At 36.7% G+C, this 19094-nt stretch overlaps 1 long non-coding RNA gene across 3 annotated transcripts in view; it reads right to left on the reverse strand.

Moving 5' to 3' along the window:
* Positions 1 to 526: 526 nt before the first annotated feature.
* The window catches only part of LOC126933489 (uncharacterized), a 31214-nt gene continuing 12646 nt past the window's right edge, over positions 527 to 19094 (reverse strand). Inside the window, exons 1-2 of one of the 3 annotated variants that reach the window (XR_007718639.1) lie at positions 8138 to 8218; positions 527 to 5715 (exon numbers count right to left, since the gene is read on the reverse strand). This is a non-coding gene — a long non-coding RNA (uncharacterized LOC126933489). Of the gene's footprint in view, positions 5716 to 7389; positions 7676 to 8137; positions 8219 to 19094 lie in introns of those variants that run through there. The other 2 variants (XR_007718638.1, XR_007718640.1) reach the window with 2 other exon arrangements.

Below are 19094 nucleotides of genomic sequence, written 5' to 3' on the forward strand. Positions count from 1 at the left end.
AATCTGAATAATCTCTAAAAAGACTGAATGTAAAATCATCTTCTAATCACTGCATTTCTTTCTTTCATTTTTCAGTGAGAATTATTCCCCACGTGTGCTGATGCCTCAGACACACCAATCCGCAACAAGCAACTAGGATAAAAAATAGTTAAAAGTGAATCAACATTTATGTGGAATATGCAATCCTGACCCCCTTACGCACCCCCTCTCCCCCCCCAACACACACACAAAGTCATTTGTCTTCTGTGTCCTGTGATGTTTTGAGGATTCTGGCAAATATGGCAGTTAAACAAACTTCTAGCACAATCTAAATACAGTCTGTTCAAGAGAGGCTTCCAATGTTTATAGTCCAGAAGTAAAGAAAAAAAAAATCTGGTTTTTAACCAAGAATAGTGCTCTTGAAAATGTCTCCGAACAAAGTGTTTAAGTAAAACTTTGGCCATAGATATTCTCCATTCCTCATTCTTTGCTGATTTTTTTTTTTTTTTTTCCAGTGAGGACTTTTCATATGCCATCATTTTGCTGCTTCTTCTTCTTCTTGTTTTTTTTTTTTTTTTTTTTTTTGAAATTAACAAACTAATTTTAAAAATTAACGCCTGACTGGGGACCTAGTCCTACAAACTTCCTTTAGATACAGTTGAGAAGAAAACATCACATTTTTATGAAGCCCCTCTCCTGACAGGGGACTGGAGGAGGAACACCATTATGCATTGTTATCAGCGTGGTGTAATTTGACTGTTGACAAAGTATCCGTGGCAGTGCGAATGAGCGCAGTTAGAAGTGTGGCGGATTGTAATCAAGAAGATGCTTAGCTGTGCAACACTGCATCTTGAGCAGATTTGAATCAACATTGCCTTAAGGGGACACACACACACATACCAAAAGAAAAAAAATCCATTAATTTTTAGAGGGAAAATTAGAGTGGCACTTGATGAAGTGAAATTTGACATGCGTTAATTGGTGTGCAGCTCTCCTAATTAGAGATTTTCAAATTCTTTTACTGCTGTCACCGTGATGGCACATTGTCTTGCTGGACAAATACTAAAATTGCAAATTGGTTTGATCAGGAAGTTTTACATATGAAGATAAGACTGTATCCTCTAGTCCACTTCCAAAAGGTGGACAGCTAGAGAGCAAAGATGACTTTCAGCTTTACCTTCACCCCAGATAAAAAAGGAGTATTAAAATAGTTTCATTATGAGACTTAATGTGAAGGAAGCAGGTACCAATACAATTTTCTTAAACAGATGCAAACATTCCTTTGATACTCATGCTTCTGCTTCATATGAAATATTTCAGGTAGAAAAAGAAAGCCAGTGAAATGCTACATTATATATATACATTCTCATATTTCTACTTATATTCTTTGGAAATTGGAGTTAGGTGGATTTTTTGAAAGCTCACGTCACATTTTTCCCTGGTCTGAGATCTAAGGCACTCCAGTTCCCCTTCTTGTCTTAAAGTAATTATACTGATGTTTGGCCCCCAGGATGGCACCAAATATGATACCACAATAATTTTGGTTTCCTTTTTCCAACTCCTCTTGTCTAGCCCTTGAACCTCTCTTAATTCATTAACATACTGAATTTTTTCAATTTTCCATTTTCTTACAATAACAATATTAATGCCGGGGTGAAAGCTTGATTGGAGCTAAATTACTTGTTACCTGCTGGCATTTATTTATATGGCATTGAATTATAAAGCTTTGCTATTGTCATGCCTTGGGCGAATTGTTTATGACACCAGTAATAGGAGTAATTGTTATTGTTGAAATTACCTGTCAGCTACCCATAGCAGTGGCCCTTGTCCCACTGACAAATAGTGACAAGGGAGAGGTATCCTCCATGCGTCCCCCTGATGGCTTCTCCTCTGATAATAAGAAGTGCAGGGCCTCTGATAATTTGCCTGTCACTGTTGAGTGCAGCTCAGAGAGAGTTGGCCAAATTGTTGTCATTCACTTTGACAAAGACAGCAAAATGCTCCTGTGCAAGAGGAGGATTATCAAAATAAATGAAATCGCTTACACCCCCCTTTGTTTGTTTGGCTCAAGAATTGCCTGGCTTTGTATGAGGTTGTGAAATCAAGGTCCAGTTCTTATCGATGTGCCTCTGTTCATTCTAAGATGAGGATCCCAGGAAAGGAAAGGCACCTTAGGAGACTCACCAGTTTGCAGTTTGCATTGGCTAGTAAAAAATTATATCCAAATGTAAAGGGAAAGTCAATAAAATTGTGATGAGTCTAATAGGTCATTAAATACATTAATTTAAAAAACATCTAAAATTTACACCTTTTGTTTCCTGGTTTCCATTTGTCCCTCTGATTCTTTTTTGGCCCACACAGACATTCAAATTCAACAAGCATTCAAAAATGCACAGGTTTCTTCTTTGCAATCAAGTTTTCTTTAGAAGTTTAGAAATCTCCATCTCTGACTCTTACAGCTTTAAAAGATTATCTAGTTGGATTTAGGATTATTATTTCAAATGGTTGGTTCCTTTCCATAAATTACCTTTTCTTTATATACTATCTTCATGAGTAAAAAGATAAATGAAACATAGTTCCTGGTATGAAGCATCAATTATCACAGGCTTACAGAGGAAGCAAAATGGGCCTGTTATTGCCAGAGTGCAAATATTAATATAAACCTTTGCATTTTAAAATCCCTTGGTTGCAGCCCGTGAACCTGTCATAGAGGGGGAAAGGGACAGGGAGCAGCAGGGATGGTGTGGGGGAGTGTCCCTGTCTGAAAGAAATGGACTTGAAACAAATCAAACCTTTGCTCTTGTAAAAACCAGAATCATTCCCACCTTTCCACAAAAGCCATCATTTCATGGTAGGAATATTCTTATTTTTAAGGTGCCTGGGAGGCTACTACTCATAGATCTTCTTGACAAATACTTCCTCTTATAAGAACTTGAAAAGAAAAGGAAAAAATAACTAGGATAAATGTAAAATATTGGCTCCGTATAGGATAGTAATCAGCTGTTTATTGGTCTCTACTAGACAAGTAATGACCAACCACAGTGTTAAGTACCAGCAACATTGCCTTGGGCCCTTGCCTCCTAACACCAGCCATTATCTGATTAGAGAACCTCCAAAGAAGTCACTATTGCATAATTTTATGGGTCTTAACAGTGCAGGTTGGCTGGCAGAAAAACTACCTAGGAGGGTTGATAAAGCAACAGTGAAACATGATTTTATTTACTTCACTTACACCTTGGTCTCTGAAAGAGTACCTGAGTATCTCACATACTGGTGGCTGCACAGGAAACCTAAAATCAATCCAAATAGGAATTGCATGGGACATGGGGGAGGTGGAGCGGGGAGACAGGAAAAGTAATATTATCTGTCTCTTGAAGCTTTTCATGAACTGCACAGTTTGAAGTAATGAACAACATTGTTATAGGCATCTAGATCCTTTCTTAGGTGTTATGTATTTAAAGCAGGTAAATAGGGTTTTAGCAGTGCTAAAACCATACATGTAATATGATTATAGGAATAAAATGTGTTTCTAATCCTTAATAATAATGTATTCTTCTAAAGGCAACCACTCCATGGTTAACTATGTTGAATGTCCCTGATTAACAAGTGGAAGGCAGTGACATAATTAAGAGGTTATCTGTAGTAATAAAAATGCCCAAACCTGTCTTGGAATGTGATCCCTTTAACAGATAATTTTTAAGAATGCATGTCCTTGCTTTCTCTGTGGAGACGCACGTTAGTGATCCCAGGAGGGGAAATAAACATACGTTTTTAAATGAAGATATTTAAAATGTACCCCATATTTCAGCATGTTGCTATAACCTGGTCTTTTTTATGTTCCTCCTATAAAACCTAAATTAAGCCTCTTAGGAGTGGTTTTGCTGCAAGTTTCGACTAAAATCACAATACATTTTAAATGGTTCCAGTACTTGAGTGCACTTTAACATGTAATCACTAATGTGCATTCTCTTCCTCTCTCTTCCAAGCACCAGTCCTTCTAAAAGGATGAGACTTCTTTAAAATTTAGCTTCATTTGAAATGTAAACTTTTAACAAATAGTAATTGCTTCTCTAGCTCTATTGATGAAGTGACTGGCAGCAAATCTTTTCTTTCTTTTTTATCCCCCCTCTCTCTGTAACATTTTGAAATACCCATCAGTGTCAAAGGAAACTGCACACGCCTCCTTTGGTGCTCTAAATAAGGCTCAGCAATGTTAAGAAAAATGTCAGAAAAAGCTCAGTGGATTAAAGGAACATTTCTGCACCATGTCAAGGAGGATGGCAGGGCAGACTGGTCTGCATAATTTTGAAAGATATTTTTTGTAAAACGCTTACTCTTAGAAACCAAATGAAATTTTATTTGGAAAGATTGGATATTGTATTTGATAACATACAACCTTCGGTTGTTTTTCTAAATCTTGTTATTTTTTAAATATGTCTCTGGTATGTATTCTTTAAATTAGAACTATAATACACTCATCTTTTGGTAGAATGTTCCTGTACCCGGGTGCAGCGTTAAAATACATTTCAGACTCTTTCATGCGTTTTTCTTTTCTTTCTAAAATTCTTGGAATGTTCACTCAGCGAAAGCAGTGAAAATGCTCGGCTCTTCCACATGCAAATTATTTGAACTAGTCAGTCCTTCTTCCCCTTAAATAAAATGTGTATATAGCTTTGGAGATTTTCAAAAAAATAAATCATTTACATGCATTTGTGAATTAAAAATAAATTACTGGTATGAGGTTTTTAGTTTGTTTTGTTCTGTTTTACTGAAGAATATGCAATAGTCACAAAATAGTACAACGACAGTAAAATATTCCACAGTATTGTAACTATGTAATTAAAACAACGTCAAAAAACATCTTACAAATTTAATACTAGATACCACCAGAAATGGCAAGATTAGTTTTACAGAAACAAGGTAAGTGTCAGCTGATTTTAAATATAAACTTTTCCAAAACAGGTTAAGAATGAATTTAGACAAATTTGACTCTTAACCTTTAAAGATTTCCTGCCCATTTCTGTATGTCCTTTATTACATTAATTTTTTATTTAAATTACACCATTAACTGGATATGAATTTATCAAGAATACATGTATTGATTTATAAAACAGTACCATTAATTATTATAATAGCTAGATGTAGCTGATATTACAAAGCCATTTAAAGGTTTTTAATATAACTTGGACATACATAGATAGATAGACATTATGGACAAGACTACAATTTAAACTGGCTACCAGCAGTTAATGAAATCCTTGATTTATATTCTAGTTTAGAGATTGATTATATTGTTGCTTTGTAAAACTATTTATATTATGCCATTATTCAAAGGATGTCTCAATAAAAAAGCTAAATAAAATATTCAGTCAATTCCCAAAGCAGATTTTGTTTTCTATATTTTAAATGCTGGTGAAAATAATTGATTGTGTGTGTTCCAAGCTTTGTCATTTCCATTCCAGAGGTGGCTTTCCTGATGGGAGCCTCGTTTGCATATGCACACTTTCGCACACTTTTGATCCTTGCGGAAACAAACCCCTTGTCTTTATTTCATTATGCCTCCCACCCCCGGTAACAAACCCATGTATATTTCACAGACCCCGAATATCAGGACACATAAGTCTTTCTGGCATCTTTTATGTTATGCATTTTTTTTCTTAAGGTTGTGGAAAACTGGGACTTACCCCAAAGCCGCAAAGCAGGCAATCACGAAGAGTATTTGGGTAAGAATGCAATCTGAAGAGGAAAAGAAGAAAAATGAGGAAGAATATCAGCAAATAACAGTAACACTTTCAAATTACTTTTCAAATGGTAATTAGCCAGCAAATAGATTGAAAGTTAAATTCTTTTCACATTGTACTTGGTTTGGGTCTCCCAGTCTCTTTATTTATATCACTTTTCCTTGCCTGGCAACATATGTTACCGATTTATTATAGTATTTTTACTGTTAGCAGACAAATCTAAAGGCTAGCTGAGAAGGCTAGCTTCATCTGATGACTTTAACAACAACTGCAGGGCATCCTTGAGGGTGAGCCAATAGGCTCTTTTGAAGCTATAATACTATTAACCATTTTGATGCTGAAATACTTCTCATAGCCAAAATTGGTTCTGTTTTTTCACGGGCACTCCAGGTTCTACACATAAGAAAGTTAATGTAAATGATTTGTTTTGTAAATATTTCAATAGCCTTCTAAGCACTTTCTTCCATGTGTCTTAAGTTCCCTAAGAGCCATCGGTTTCTTTATTTCCCCTTCTTTTACAGACACTGAAATCTGTGGCACACATTCATAAGTAAACAGCTATCAAGCATCAGGTTAAGTTGTCACGTCTCTCTCCCCCATGCCATTAATTCTCTGCTATGCTATTAAAAGAAACAAACATCCTTTAGAATTTAAATGATCACGTTTCTCTGCTATATGTACAGCCTAGAAAAGTAAAGTTCAAGCAAGATTCTTCTTGGCTGAGAATCTGAAATTACTTTCCAAATTAGAGACACCATTAAAATCAAGACTGTTTTAACAGATATGTGACCCTAGCTAAAGGTTTACGCCTTTTAACATGCCCACGTGAAAACATCTGTTTTAGAATTTTATTTATTGACTAAAATATTGATTTTAAAGGTAACAAACTTCCATTTTTATGATTTCTAATGTATGTCAATCCAAATTATCTTGTCATTTTAATTTAAAATTTTTAGCCACAATTTCTCAATTTAAATGTCTACGTGGGATTCATTTACAATTTCAGATACATTTCATAAAACCTCCTTTGAGCACTCATGACTTGAAGATTTAGAAATTAAATCCCAATTACTGGAAGACAGTATTTCTTGTCTAAAGGGTCTGGCTCAGCAACTAAAATTTAACGTAATTTCGATATTGGAATTCAACCAATAAAAACCAGACATTCAATGCAGTACTGGGGGTTCTGACTGTCAAAAATGTCCATTTTGAGGACCTGAAATACATTCTGGACCCCTGGGATCCAGAAGGTACTAAGAGACCCTTCAATATGTCCATCCAAACATACCTAACATGAGAGATTCTGTCTACAAATCATAACAATGCCGCAGCTCTCCAACATATTTCAGAATACACAATCATACCTGGTTTTAAGACATTTACATACAAAATTTGACTTCAAAACAGGTGGTGAAATAACTACATCCATGCATTCATCTGATTCTAATTTGTATGGAAAGTTATCAGATCTTTATCATTTATACTTCAATACACTTTAACCACTCTTATTTTAGTATTTAAGACAATGGCCCCACCCACTGCACCTAAATAATAATAATAATGAGTAAATGTTATATTCAGAAACATATAGTTGTATAGTTTCATCGTAGTCTAAATTATGGTACTATTTAAGTTGGCCGATAGTTTATATCTGTTATCAGATACTTACAATGTGTATTTCTTTTTTGTCCCAGCGTGGCATTGTATGGTGACTGTGGGTAATTTTAGGTCAGAAGTAATTATGATCAAAAGGATTTCAGCTTCAGAAAATGAGGCCAACTTTTTGAAGGCATAAATGCACTCCATTCCAAAAGTGATTATATGTCGGGTTATGAATTCCCAAGTGACTCAGTGCTAGTCCCGTCATTCTAAATGCCCTAATTAAGACAAGTTAGTTTTTAAATATTATTCTTTGAGAGAGATGGAGACAATAAGATTGGAGAGCCAAGAGTTTTCTTTGTCCTCAAAAACGTATGTTTTTGAACCAAAATCGAATCTCTAGCAGAGTTTGATCTGCCCGCATATTTAGAAGCCTGCCAACTGTGTACACAGGGCTCTGTGCTTTTCTACAACAGGTCCTCTTCTCTGATAACCAGCCGGCAGCGCTCTTAATAGAGATGCCTTCCCACCCTCCTCTACCTACCACATTCTCTCTCTCTCTCCTCTCTCTTTCACCTTAAAACAGGTGTCTTTTTAATACCTGAGTCTAAAGATACAGGTTTCTCCAGCTTCTGGCTCCAACTCTGTCATGATCATTTTTAATAATTGATATGGCCCCTTCTCAAAACCACTCAGAGTCTTAGCTGGAATCCCCACTCTGCCCAACCTCAACTCTTCCCCGAACCTCATGGGCCACCCCCCGGCTTTCTGTTTTGTTCATCACCTTGGTTTCTTACCCCCCCAGCCCCATTTCTGACCTGCTCTTTTTCTGGATCAGACGCAGGCAGGTTGAGAGGTAATGAGAACCAGATGGACATAGTGCAGAAATTGCCCAAATGGGTATGAGAATGTGGGGAGCTGTCAGGCATGGAGAGAAGCTGGAATTTTTCAGCAATAAAATGGGATTTATCGCCACTCTACCACAGTCATTGCCGACAACCGTTTACCTTGACAGAAACCCCATTCCAATAGGCCACGCCGATGCAGATTCTTTTTTCCCAAAGAGTGATGATTGGTATTTGTTCTAAGGCTCAAATGGCCTGCACTAAAGGTGAAGCATTAGGCCAAAGTCCTGTATTCCCCACTGAGGCAAATGAACCTGCTAAAATAAGTTCCTTCCACAATGGCTGTGTAATTGAAACCAGAAAGTGAGAGAATTTGATAAATTGCTTGACCCTGAAGGAATGTTAAGGTCATAAATTTTCATTGCATTTTTTTCTCTCCTTTTTTTATATTTTCATATATTGATTATATTTAGTATCTGCCTCAAAATTCAACAAGCTTACAGATCATCGGATGTGGTCCCAAGGGAAAGCACAGTAAATCATCAATTAAGAGGGCATGGAGCATTCTCCCCTCATCTTCCAAAGAGAAATGCCAGCTCCTTGGTAGTCCAAGGACAGTTATGGAGGTGTCTCACATCTCAGAATTATTCAATTTAGCACACAATTTGTCCTGGTGTGGACAAAGTAAAATCTACAGAAAAGATGTTTTTCAGAAGGGCGCTGCTATACTTCTATCATTTAAGAATGATGAACTGTTAAGAAACTGGCAATCCATTTGCAGGAATCACACCCACATACCTTTTCTCACGGTAACCTAAAAATAAGAAAGATTGTATTTTAGCTACAAAGGGCGATCCCCGTTTTTAGGTAAGTTGAAAGTGTGCCTGTGTTTGCGAGCGTGAGCACCCGTGCTTCTGAATGCTGGTTTTGGCAAGTTCACTTTGAAATTATTCAAACTTTTTCTTTTTTGAAATGTGGATTGTCTTAATGTGGTAATAAAGCACAGGTCATAAAAACAGCCCAAGTCACATATTACACAATGTAAAATGGACTCAAATATGAAAGTCATCACATAGTAGAAAATTTCTACACATCTTGCTGGAAGGTTTTACTTGTTTTTCTAAAAAATGAATGAACTGAGCTTGCCAGCATTTTAATTTAGCTGTATTCTCTACTGATCACTTATGGTGCTTTATTATGAAGACATATATTCTCTCAATTGTAAGCAGGTTAAATAATTTCCTGACAGCCAAAATGTCTTGTCCTTGACAATTTTAAAGGACAACATATCTCCTTTGTATTTGTGTGCTAGGTTTGTTAGAACCATTAAAGAAATAAAATCAGAAGTATTTTATCACTAATACATCAGTTTTATGTTCAGGATTTTCAGAATTCCAGAGGCCCAAAATGAGACGCAGGGTGGAGTTCCTCATTTACCATTAGGAAAAGTTCTCTAAATTAAGAAAGTTTCCTGTTGATTTATTTTCAATGACTACTTATCAGCTTAGAATTTGAAACCAATGCTAGCTTTGGGATGCATAGGTATTAAATAAACCCATGAGTTTTTCCTCAAAACCCTCTGAATTGTGTAAGAAAAAGATCATTGATGTTGCTTTCCACAAAGCATTATCAGTAGGGATGAGGCTAAATAATGTCTAGTTTTATATCTCACTTTCTTTCGTTCACAAGTAATTAATGACAGTGTTTATTAAAGGTATTTCTATCTCAAAGTAATTTTTTTGTCAAGTAAAGAAGAAGGAAAGAAGGCCCATGAAAGAAATAAATCTCAAATTTTTGTTATTTGTGAATACAAAGTCAGAATTTTTGAGTAATATGAAGTAGTAAGAAGTGCCAGGGCAGTTAGAAACCATGGAATCTAGCACCAGAGTACAGAACAAGATGATAATTTTCATATGTTATTGCTTATGTGCATATGAATATCCTAATAAGATTTCAACAGCAACATGTCTTCATCTTATAGAAAGGAGAACATGATATACATATGATCAGCCTTTAACCCAGTGTCTTTTTCTAGTGTTAAAATGTGGCTTCCTTCCTCTGCCCTCAATAATGTTGCCACAAGCCTGTTTCAAACAAACAAAAAATAAATATATGCATATGCATATATATACATACATAAGTATAAATAAAATATGAACAGAAAATGGATTCAATCACTAATATTTTTGCAAACTAATGTCCAGCTGATGCAACTCAATTTTATTTTGCATCACATTAGTGTCATAATGGTAATGACTAGCCTTTATTCACTAACAGTTTGAGTCAGCACTTTGAGACATTTTCAAATTAGGTCATACTGCACATTCGTGGCTGATACAAAGGTTGATTAAGAGACCTGCACAATTGTAAAGTGATGTGGTGTGAGTTGAATTAAGTTCTCTCTGATAGTTACGGGAAATGTGAGCCACTATAAGCAGAAATAATGTATGGGCTATAGGGGGAGAATATATTTCCACAGAGTGCTTGAAGTAATACTCATTTACAATTTAACAAAGTCCTCTGTCTGTTATGGAAGAATTCTATCACGGGACCTGAAAACAAGCAATGCATTACAAAAAGGACACTGGAGGCCTGGTCTCCAGTTCTGTTTCGGTGAAAGTCAGTTTTTGCCTTTATGTCCCTTTTGACCTTCTCAATAAAGACCTTTTTTCCCGCCTCTAGACACTGTCTGCTGCTTTTCTGAAAACGATCCTGTGTCACAACCAGACCATTTGCCCATAATGTAACAATTCTGAGGCAAGGCTAAATTGCTGTGCCAGTGAGACCTGGAAGAAGGGGGAAGAAAAAGAGTCTTTTAAAGTAATACCGTTGTGGAAAATCTATCAGCTCATCTAAAATTTTAAGGCATAGGATTTTCTTTAATTCATCCAGCACTTCAAATAAATTGTAAAAATGCCTCCTGGAAGGCAAAAGTACTTTTTAATTGAGCTTAAAGAGAACAAAAATAAAAGCTAAAACTCACAATTGTTGGTTTGGTCGAAAAGGGCAAATATAGTAGTTATTATTAACACTGTATTCACAACATATTGGTCTCTCTATAGAATAAAGGAGCCACAGAAGATTTTCTAAATATACATATATTGGCTGGGTGCATTGGGCTCAGGCCTGTAATCCCAGCACTTTGGGAGGCTGAAAAGGGTGGATCACTTGAGGTTAGGTGTTCAAGACCAGGCTGGCCAACATGGTGAAGCCCTGTCTCTACTAAAAATACAAAAATTAGGTGGCGTGGTGGCACATCTCTGTAATCCCAGCTACTCGGGAGGCTGAGGAAGGAGAATCGCTTGAACCCGGGAGGCAGAGGTTGCAGTGAGCTGAGATCGTGCCACTGCACTCCAGCCAGGGCAGAGCAAGACTCCGTCTCAAAAAAAAAAAAAGAATATATATTCTTTTTGCACTACACATATGTAGTGCAAGTGGCTTTAAAATCCAAGGAACCTGGAAAAAAACTTAAATGGTGTATGGCACCTGGACAGAAAGAAAAACTCCTTGGCTAAGCAGCTTTGGTCTTAGCTTAGGATGAAAAAGGACTTTGACTTGCACATGCATTCTGCTTGCTTTCTTTGAATTGGCTTACTGAGAGATACACTTCTAGTGTGATAAAATCACACTTTCTTTCATGTGTTTGATGTGTTTATTAAATTTCAGTTCCCCAGGTAGACTCTTCTGCCCTCCACATTTATCCCTGGATTCAGTCCCTGCCCATGGGCCCATCACAGTGTGCCCTACCATGCACCCGCAGACCGATTACCTCCAGTTTATTCTAAATTTCTTTCCAATTACATCTGATTTTTTACAGTTTAAACTGAACTTACTTCCTCAAATAAGAATGAGTAGCCGAACTAAGTGGAAGGGTTCCACTAAACAAGAATTGTATGTGTTGATTTTTTTAAATTCACCAAATTAGAAATACAAAGTTGTAATAGCCATAATTATTCTCAATATTTATAAATACATTTATATTCCAGGCCCTGTAATTATGGTTTTCACAAGAATGAAAGAAAAAATGCCCTTCAAATTTTGGAAGAAATATAAAGAACTCTTTGGAAGGAAGGAAAAAACAAAGGAAGGGAGGGAGGGAAGAAGAGAAGAAAGTGAAACAGGGAAGAAAGAAAGAGCAAGGAAGATTGATTTTAGCTCTTTCACTCTCTTCTGACAAAGACTTCCTCTTGAATCAACCATCCCTGTTGACTGGTTTCTGTCCCTCAGCTGGGAAAGATGGCAATCTATGAACATGATATACGAAATGGCTGCCTTCAACTTACCTGTCATTTGCTTTTTGTTACTGCATCCAATCAATATTCATAATAAGCTATAACATGAATCTGGATAATCCCAAATCCCCTTTGTTGTTGCTGCATCCAGATTTGATGATTTCGTCACAGAAACAATGGTCATGAGTATCTTCCAATGGAATATTCAATGACCCAGATTGAAAGGTAGATATCCCTGGATTCATAGTCTGCCAATTAATCCCGGGAGCAATGGTGGCACTATGTCTCAAACCCATACGTTTTCATTTTGAATACACTCTTGGTATTTGCAATCACTTAATTTACATTTTCAAAAGGTCACTTGTGGTGCTAGCTGGGATGGATAGTATATTTTATTTATTTTGAAGCAGGCTAATTTGCCCAGCCAGGAAGACACACCTCTTCAGTCACTAGATGACGTAAATCTGAATCGGCCATAATATTACAGTGAATAGGTAAAAGTATTTTTGCTATTTTGTTAAGCAATTATGGGAATACTTGAATTTCTCTAACAGTTTAATTTAGTAGACAAGAACAGCATTTATTGAGAGCTATGTTTATTAATAGTAGGGTTTTTTATTGTTATTTTTGTAGAATTAATACAGCAACATTATGGGGGTGCAACATGACTTTTGATGATCTGGCATGCAGTGATTAAATAAGGTTAATCCTCATTTTATATGCTAATAGGATATTTATAATCTCTACAGCATATCCAATTTAATGATTTTATTCTCTGTTGTTCAGAAAGTATTTCTTGTTAGTGAAAGAGAATATCCTTACGTTCACCACAGATGCTAATTTAATTGGGTTTGAGTGCATTGTGTATAATTAGTCCACTTCTCTAATATTTCATCTATAATTACACAGTGAACAATGTCCTTAAACTTCATAAAATCTGTGGGTTCAAAAGAAAATCTTCACAAAAACTGAGCATTCCATTTTCAAGGTTTCCCAAGCCCTACTAACAGCCTGATGAAAATAAACTTCAGGACAGTGTAAGTGCACTGAATGGTGAATGAATGCCCAAAGGCTCTGAGACTTTGTAGTCTAAAGTCTAAAGCTAAAAGGAAGTTCCCCTCCAGCTCCACTTATCCCACTCGATGACAATGTTACTGGCAGTGTTGTTTGGACCAGGCCCAGCTGTCACTGAAGTAGCAGGATAAAAGTCCCCACATGCTATACTCCCAAGGTCCCTGCAAATGTCAACCTTCAAGCTGGTATTTTGAATGGCAAAGCTATTGGGTTTGAGGTCTGGATTCTCCCCCACCCCACCCCACATTCCCTCCTTCCCCCAGCATTTAGAGCTCTTTCAGGAAAACTCATTCCAGACAGCAGCCTATGAAGTTTTATCATGAGAACCAACTTTTAACTTTGTTAGAAAATGTGAGCAAGAAGAGAAAGAGGAAAAAGAGAAAGAAAGAGAAACTGGTGTATGATTTTCAGAATTCCTCTACTGCTGTCTGAGTGTGTGTGTTTATATTGCCCATCTTAGCTCAAATGAGGCTATTTACACTATCAGGCTAGTTCATTACAGAATTTTTTTTAAAAAAAAAAAGATTGCAAGGATGAAACAAAAATGGATTATGGGGTTTTAGCTGAGTTTTTCCAAAGGCTATAACAGCACCCGATTGTCAGTGCTATACAGCTCAAGGGAGTTCGCGAAGATCAACAACATATCCACACGGCCCTTTCAGTTCACCTTCTCTTGTGTTACTAAAATGTCCACCCTGTAAAGACCTTGAATAGTTCTTACTTTCTCATTTCACCTTCAGACATGTTTGCTTCACTTCAACTAAAAAGATAACCTTGCAAAGTGACTTCTATGACTCAACAGCCTACCCACTGGCCAACAGACAAAGACCCCAAAGACATCAAATAGAATCTCTTATCTTTCAAACTAATAACCTGGAAATAATTTTTGTAAAGCAGTTGGTCCTGGCATTAGTCAGGAAAAACAGAATCCCTACCAAGTAGTTCAACCTGGAGATTTAATCTAGGGAGCTAGTTACAAAAGTGTTGGAAGAACTGAAAGTCCAAATGGGGATGATGAGATCACCAAGAGTTTGGCCAAGACAGAAAGCCACTGCCACCCCTTGACTAGAAGGACAAAGAGAAGGCGGCAGGTCTGAGACCTCAGGGGAGAGGTAGCCATTGCAGAAGCACTTTCAATGCAGGTGAGAGAGTGGGAGAATGGCTATCCCAGCCTCTCTCCTCCTCCCTAACCAGCATGTCCCTTTGCAGAACCTTTGTGGAAGCCAGATGGCAATGTACTTTGCAGGGTTAAGCCCCCTGGAAGACAAAAGAGCAAGGAAAGGATGGGAGTGAGTCTGAGAGCAAACAGATAAATGACCAGCACAGCCCTTTCTCAACAGCCTTAAGACTTTCGTGTGAAGATAAAATTCCAAACAACCCCCCATGTGACTACAGTAGAAGGAAATTGATATTTATTTTGGTTTCGAATTACTAAGGTGTTATACCTAGGAACCCCAGCAAGGAAAATGGCTATCATGTTCAGAATAAACATTCAAGCAAACTCAATATATTTTAGCTGCATGGATTAAAAAATAATGCAAGTGCTTACAAAGTTGAAGCCACCCTCACTCTCAAATCCTGAAGTTGTTTGTAAGGGTAATGCATCCTTTACTACACCGATGTGGACCACAGGCAGCAGAGTGAGACAAAATAAGAGGTCAATCTTCACTTCAAATTTTCTAGTTTACATAGATTTTGTTACAGCCCAAATTTTACTTGGACAAGGGTAGAAAGTTTTGTCCAGGGAAGCACTGCTGCGCCCTGACTGAACAGCAGTGCACACTTTGTGCTCCCTACTCACTGTCCTGCTGCCACAAAGCCAAATCAACTATTTTTTAACATTTTTTCTACTGTCCCCATACCCCTAAAGCTATTCTTCCTGGCTACCAGCTAACATGAATGGAGTTTATTGTTTGTACTCAGGAATAATGCCACCTATATCCTTGAATCCTCATCACAAGTACACTTTTTAAGGCTTAGCATTTTATCTTCTTACTACTCTATTTTCAGCCATATCACTTGCCTGTTAAAATGCATGGTGTAGTTAAAAGAGATTTGCATTTGGTCCTCCAAAATGAAGATTTTATAAGTTGCCTTTTTTTTTTTCCTCCTGACCAGAACCCATATTACTTGGAAAGGGAAAGGCCAAAGGGAAATTATTGCTATTTTAGACAGCAGCATAAATTTTCTTCCTATTTTTAACCTAGCTTTTAATTTAATAAGTTTTATGACCCTTATATTAAGTACATATGTTTTACAAGACACTGTGTCCCTTGAGTCACCCTGAATTTGCTCTACTGTACCAGAGTTAAATAAATGAATATTGTGTTTCTGATTTTAGTTCACCTTGTATTTGATCCTTTTAATATGCCTGGTAAACCTTTATAAAGGAGAGAGAAACAATACAACTCGAAAGTCATCTAAAGCCAAGCATATAGCATTTTAAATAAAATTAATGAAAGTGTCTCTTTATAATATTTTAAATTTCAGATTTCTGTCCCCACTGGTTTTTATAATAAATAATTAAGGATATACAAAATATTGGAAATTGTCTCTTGTGTCCCAAATTGGCAACTAAGCATACAAACACTTTTTTAGGCTCATTCCCATTGCCCTGTGCACAGGTATTTTTTCCTCAAATTAGAGCTTCAACATCAAAAACAACCATTTTTCTTTGGAAATATAAAGTGACATCAATTTTTTTAAGACAATTTCTCACTTTGTTGCTCAGACTGGGATACAGTTGGGTCATCTTTGCTCACTGCACCCTCACCCTCCCAGGCTCAGGTGATCCTCCTGCCTCAGCCTCCTGAGTAGCTGGGACTACAGGTGCATGCCACCACACCCAGCTAATTTTTGTGTTTTTTGTACAGATGAGGTTTTACCATGTTGTCCAGGCTGGTCTCAAACTCCTGGTCTCAAGTGATTCTCCTGCCTCATCCTCCCAAACTGCTGGGATTATATAGGTGTGAGCTGCCAGGCCCAGCTGACATTCACTTTCTTATAAAGATATTCTATCATCATGTGTTCATGCTCATTTAAAAATGAGTTTAGCGTCATTTGAACATAAAGAGGGCTGCACCAATGCTGAAAGAAAAGATTATTTGAACAACTCTATGGTTATTTAAGAAAAAGATGTTGAGTTTATAGCAGAATGGAGAAAATCACGTATAGTGTCGATATGAAAAGATAAGTTTTCCTGAGTTTATAGGGAAGAGATAAGTTTGAGCAGGAGCAGAGGCTTGGTTTGACTCAAAAGTTCTGTGTTTAAATAGTGCAATATGTAGCAACTTTGCAATGGTGACAAAATGTGCTTTTCAATTATTAAGATGTAGCAGATTTTTACATCCTACCAGAGTACAGTAGCTATTGATTCAAGCTGAATATTCAACTAGAAACTCTTTATAATGTAAAGATTTGCTTTAAAATGTGTTTTATAAATTTGCTGCTTCCATTCTGATTTTAAAAATGGCTTCCCTATGCATGCCAACGTTGAGTAAATCAATAGGCCACTAAAAGTGTACTTTTGGTAAACGGATTAGGGTGGCACAAACTCAAGATGGAAAAGTGAGCCTTTATCCCACAATTTCAGATTGTGTGCCAGACGATATAACTGTGTATACTTAAGTTTTATAATGTATATGATTCAATTTAAGAAGCCATTAATTTCTTTCCTATTCATTTTGTTTGCTTTCGTCCTACTTCAGTGACTTTCAAGGACATGACCTTAAAATATAACTGGTTATTCAGGAGAATCTCCCTCAAACATCTACATAAGAATTGATGTTTATTTTATAACCATGGGTTCCAAAATTGATATGTTGCCCTGTGATTTTATTGTTAGAGGAAACCATCCATTATTTTCAAAAGGAAAAAAAAAAATCTCAACCTTTCTATATTTCACTTCAAGACTGAGTGACCAAACTATTAACCGTGTTTGAAAACTCTTTGAATATTTGCCACCTTGTAGGTTATTTGCATTTAAAAGGTTTTTTGTTTTGTTTTTTAAAATAATGTAAAAGCCCATAGTATCTAGAAACTCTTGGTTAGTCAAACCAAATAAGTTATAGCCCCACTGCTGAGGAATACAGGTTAGGATGGAATGTTGGCATTAGGCTCCAGGAAAACAAGGGCTGGCCATTTTAGCCCTTCATAGAGAACTCTTGGTCACCTCCCAAGGGGCAAATTGATGTCAAGTTCTGCTGTCTGTCAGGATTAAGTGCCTGTTTGCTTTTTCACTAACATGTGGTTTGAGAACAAAGCAGCTCAAATCTCCTCAGTCCCTAACAAAGCATCTCAAATTGCTGAGTAAAATTCCTTAATCCCCCATCTTAATCTGAAAACACCAGCAGCGCAGGGTAGAACACTGTGGTCTCTTTTTGTAATACTCTCCACCCCACCCACCCCCATCTTCCTTCCCCCATCCCTGACCACCTCCTCCTCACCACCACCATGAACATGTGCTCCTCCAGTAAATGATTCTTCAACAGAATATTATCAAACAGGAAATTCAGGTAACTTGGTCCAAAATCATGCGGTTCTAGTGATATTTATTCCTTATCAACTTCATTCGTTTTAAGAGTAAAGGGAAAACATAAAGACCAGACAGAGGGATTAATGGACTACCTTCTTATAACCTTGAAGGTCATGTGTATACAAATAGTCTAAGTGTCACAAGTTTTAACGGACAGGTTTTAACTGATTCTTTGTAATGTTTGTCAACTCTCAGTTGGAAGCCAAAAGGATATGGAGATTTTGAATACAAATTTAGAATATTTTTACTAAGGTAAGAGAAGGAAGCAAAACTAACTTCAATGATTGAAACTATGAAACAATCTTTCGTAACATGAGCAAAAGAATCAGCGGTTGGAAAATATTTTCCATGATTTGCGTACGTTCATTACACATTAAGGGTCAAGAGTTTATCCATTGACTAGAGTGGAAAGGCTCCAACATGTTGCTGCCTTGATTTGCAAAATGTTGAACTCTGCAAGTTGAATTATATAAAACCTTACTTTCTCTCAGAATAAAAAGGTATTCCTTATGATTTTAATACTTTATAATATCTTTCCTTACCATTTTAGTTGAAAATAGTATTGGTAGATTTTTGAGGGGATTTTTTGGGGGCAGTTCCCAAATTAAGTTCTGATTTAAGAAAGCTGAAACTCATGGCAGTTATCTTTTTTTGATTTTTCTATAATAAAATTGAATAAGATTTGCCATAATAAATAAGTAAAATCAGAAAACTCTACTCCTGCACTCTAAAAATTTTATTGAATTGAATGCCACTTTAAAGACAGATACTGATCTAGTAGGCTCTTGCTGTTTTCCCACTCTTTCACAATTTCCCCCCTACCTGAAACAAGTGAAGTGAATAAAACCCAATTCCCCAGTCATCCTGGACTCTCTTGCAGTATGTGTATCTCTGAGAAATGGTGATAAAGCTCCATAGAGAATGTAAAAGATAGAAAAGCTAAAACTTCCCACCACCTATGAAAATAGCACCTGTGCTATATTTAATAGCATCACTTTCCCCATTTTTCTTCTTGGCATTTTTACTTTCCACAGGGTTGGGTGAAGGAAAAGAGCCAAAGGAGAGGGAGGTGCATGCAAACATACTAGTT

This window comes from Macaca thibetana, chromosome 13 (assembly GCF_024542745.1).
Source record: "Macaca thibetana thibetana isolate TM-01 chromosome 13, ASM2454274v1, whole genome shotgun sequence".
Classification (NCBI taxonomy): domain Eukaryota; kingdom Metazoa; phylum Chordata; class Mammalia; order Primates; family Cercopithecidae; genus Macaca; species Macaca thibetana.